This window comes from Bubalus kerabau, chromosome 16, assembly GCF_029407905.1.
Source record: "Bubalus kerabau isolate K-KA32 ecotype Philippines breed swamp buffalo chromosome 16, PCC_UOA_SB_1v2, whole genome shotgun sequence".
NCBI classification, from domain to species: Eukaryota; Metazoa; Chordata; class Mammalia; order Artiodactyla; family Bovidae; genus Bubalus; species Bubalus kerabau.
In genome coordinates this window covers 44,777,747-44,782,185 of record NC_073639.1, presented here as the reverse complement: position 1 = coordinate 44,782,185, position 4,439 = coordinate 44,777,747, and positions in this window count along the sequence as shown.

Genomic DNA, 4,439 nt, shown 5'->3' with positions numbered 1-4,439 from the left:
AAAACAGTATTTCTCCTTCCTCAAGTGCCTTCAATAGAAGTACCTGAGGAGACTCTAGAAGCTGTATCTTTGTCAAGCTCCCCAAGTAACTGTCATGCACCTTAAAATTTGAGGATCTCATTTAAATGATTAGCAGATAGGAAAAGTACCAGATGTTTCTTGTAAGTATACAGAGTGCACAATAAATAAGAAGTAAGTTGAGAGAGGACAAATCTGTACAGGCTGATATCACAAGCTGTCAATGAAAATAGAGAACTTAAGCTGAAACTTCAGACAGAAGAGAATGCTCCTTTCAGATTTTAGAAGCAAAATGATAGAAGACAAAAGGAAGAAGGTACAAGCCTGCAATGTGAAAAGTCTGGAAAGAGAATGGCCAGAATCTTGTAGGGACATAGACTGGGTGATAAGTGAGGTAAAATCATATAGATCAAGGAGGGTTTGATGTAGTGTTTATCTTCTTTAATTTGATAATAATAAGATTTTAAAAAGCAGGTAAGGAATTAGATCTAGCAATGGTACAGATACTTTTATACACACACACACATACACACACACACACACACACACACAGCCCACCAGGCTCCTCTGTCCATGAAAATCTCCAGGCAAGAATACTAAAGTGGGTTGCCATTCTCTTCTCCAGGGGATCTTCCTGACCCAGGAATCAAACCCAGGTCTCCTGCATTGCAGCAGATTCTTTACCATCTGAGCCACCAGGGAAGCCTCATTTATGTGAATAGTAATGGAAAACAACAGAAGCAAGGGGTTTGGCTAAGTAACAGCTTCAGTGATGATGCACCATAGGGAAAAGAGGAATCCAGGCTTCACATGTGTCCTGCTTCAGAGAATGGAATAAATGTGACAGAATGTATATTGACTGTCTCCCCTGGTCATTTCTTATACCACAGAGTATAGCCAAGAACGGAGTTTGTTTTTCAGTTCATGGAAAAGAACGTAAAAACAGAACAAAGTCTAAAGGATCAATTTGTTTTATTACCCATAATAAATAACTCCAAATATTTAGTAGCCAAAAGATTTCACAAGCATTATTTTTCCAGTATACAAATCAGATTCAACAAGAGCCTTTGCTGATAAAGAGGGTACCGAATTAAGACAGTAAAGATGCCAACTTTCCATTCATTGTCATCTTCTACTCTTTCTTAGCCATGCACATTTTGAGTCATTAAATTGCATGTTTGTTGTTGTTTAGTCACTAAGTCATGTCCAACTCTTTTGTGAACCCATGGACCATAGCCAGCCAGGCTCCTCTGTTCATGGGATTTTCAAGGCAAGAATACTGGAGTGGGTTACCATTTCCTTCTCTAGGGGATCTTCCCGATCCAGGGACTGAACCCATGTCTCTTGAGTTGGCAGGTGTATTCTTTACTAATGAGCCATCAGGAAACCCCTTGAATTGCATATAACACATAAAAGAAAGATTAAGTCAATCTTTAGTAATCTAGATGTTAAAGATAAACACATTCTGAGAGATTTCCTTTTATGTATTGCATGCCTGTCTAATGGGGTTGTTGACTTCATAAAACTGGGTCTGTCATCCATCTTTCCCTTTAAAGACCCTTTACAAATTCACTCTATTGTCAATGCAGTAAAAAAAAAACTTCTATTTTATGTTTTTAGGACTTAATGTTGCATAATATGCCTGCTGCTGCTGCTGCTGCTAAGTCGCTTCAGTCGTGTCTGACTCTGTGCGACCCCATAGACAGCAGCCCACCAGGCTCCCTGGTCCCTGGGATTCTCCAGGCAAGAACACTGGAGTGGGTTGCCATTTCCTTCTCCTATGCATGAAAGTGAAAAGTGAAAGTGAAGTCGCTCAGTCGTGTCCGACTCCTAGTGACCCCATGGACTGCAGCGCACCAGGCTCCTCTGTCCATGGGATTTTCCAGGCAAGAGTACTGGAGTGGGGTGCCATTGCCTTCTCCACCTAACATATAACAATTATGAGGAATTCTTCACAGGACTTCATCACTTCTAACTTCCTTCCCAAAGTTACTGATTGTAAAGCTTGTTTTTCATCACTAACGAGTATCACCACTTAAACAGTATTTGGATGCCTTTTGTGTAATCTAAACATATTTTGATTTGTGGTAACAGTGAATGGTAAAATAACAGCAAAGCAGTCACCACAGTCCCTCAAAAAGTCCCCATTCCATGAACAACAGTTGGGCTCCCAGAAGCCCACCTAACGGGCATTTCTGTTTATCAGCTGAACTGGTGCCACTATGTGGCAGAAGTGAAAACATCGTTTGCAAGTCACTTGAGAACAGCCTTAAAATTATTCTTTGTTTTCAAGTGCTACACATAATACACATTATTTCACGTTTTTCATTAAGAAAGATTTCATTAATATTTTATGCTATTTGGTTGACAGTTCCCATAAAATAATATAGACACCGTTGAAATGAAATTTTCAGAAAAATTTTAAATTACAAAATTGTCAAGGTTCAAGATTGATGGTAAATAAAAAGTTGGTCTCTAGTAAGAAGACAATCTAAAATCTTTTGAGTCTTATGACAACTAAGCATGAATTCTGACCTGCTATATCAACATCATAAAAACATGTAAGAAACAAATGAGAAGCTAAAAAAAATAAGTCTTCTGGATAATCTGCATGTAGATAGAGTTAGAATTCTGTTTCTGCTAGCTTTGTCAGGAAGTTGTTTGTTTCAGATATTGGTACTCACCAAAAAAAAAGGAAAAAAAGTAAGTAAATATGGAAAATAAGGAAAAGTGTTTGCTTAATCTCTCATAGGCATAATGAGGTATAAAAATATGTGAGTATTGTTATAATTATAGCTTTAATCTTAACTTTAGCTAAACAAAAAAAAAATATTTTACTAGTACTAAAATTTCTTCCAACTCAATAAATTTTGTTTATTTTAGATGTAAGCTATAATTTTTTAAAGAGAAATCAAATTCATTTTCACATTTGTTTAGCCCAGCATGGTCTTTGAAATTTTTATAAATAATTTGGTAAAGTTAACAGTAAATTGGGCTTACTTTGTAGTTGCATCTATTTTCTGAATAAAAAAAAATGCAGGGCACACTGTAACTCTAAAAAGGATACATTGCTCTATAATTTTATTTCCTTACCTTGCTTGGCTTAACAAGGGTGAAAAAGAAACTGCTCTGCATGCATGAGATAAACTAAACACACAGAAAATGAGAAGATATGCTAGATATTAATAGAAAAGCTGGATGTGAAGAACTATGCTCCATTTAGTTGACTATCCTGTGAAATAACAAAATGATTACAAACTAGAGAAATGGACTTCACTGGCATCTTTGGTTTTGCATATTTAAAAAGCAACACTTACTCTTTTTCTGTTTAGTTTTTAAGTGAAATGAACTAAGATTAGAAATTTGTGAATTTTGAAAATCAACCTGGGTGGGTAAACACCCAGTTACCTGAGATATCCATCACAAACCAGGTGTTATATAACTCACTGAGCCATCAGACTGGGTGTGGGGTCCATCACCAAGAGGACATTGCACATATTCAATGGAGTTCAGACAGGTACTAAAGGCAAAGGCAGGTGCTGTGAGCAACGTCGTCAATCCTATGGCACAACTGTCTCATCACAAGCACCTGGGTTGCCCTTGACATTGTGCCAGATACAGGTAGGAAGAAGGCAAAGAGAAGCAGCAAAAAAATTCACCAACGGAGTGACTGGAAATATGATTTACAGCAGCAGCAGCAGTGGCAACCAAGTATACTAGAGAGCTTTCATCTCCAGAGCACGTCCATAGCACACCAGCTCTGTGGTTGCCAGCAGATGTTACACATGTGCACATAGGATGAGTTCTGGACTCAGTTAAGTTTGAGAAACTCTTGGGTTCACCAAACTAAAGTTTGTTTTTGGGTCCTCGCATTTTCACATGCAGTTTTCCCTCACCTCTGAGCCTTTCATTCTAGTTCTGATCATGTCACCAATTAGTTTCCCTCTCAAAGAGTAATCAGCTCCTCCCAGAATGGTGCTTGTCACCTCTCCAACCTAATCACCATGTGGCTGGTGGGACAGTATTATAGTCCCTACTGATTTTTGTTTGACATTTGGCACAAAATAAATAGGTGAAATTAAAAGACGCTTGCTCCTTGGAAGGAAAGTTATGACCAACCTAGATAGCATATTCAAAAGCAGAGACATTACTTTGCCAACAAAGGTCCGTCTAGTCAAGGCTATGGTTTTTCCAGTGGTCATGTATGGATGTGAGCATTGGACTATAAAGAAAGCTGAGCGCTGAAGAATTGACACTTTTGAACTGTGGTGTTGGAGAAGACTCTTGAGGTCCAACCAGTCCATTCTAAAGATCAGTCCTGGGTGTTCATTGGAAGGACTGATGTTGAAGCTGAAACTCCAATACTTTGGCCACCTCATGCGAAGAATTGACTCATTGGGAAAGACCCTGATGCTGGGAGT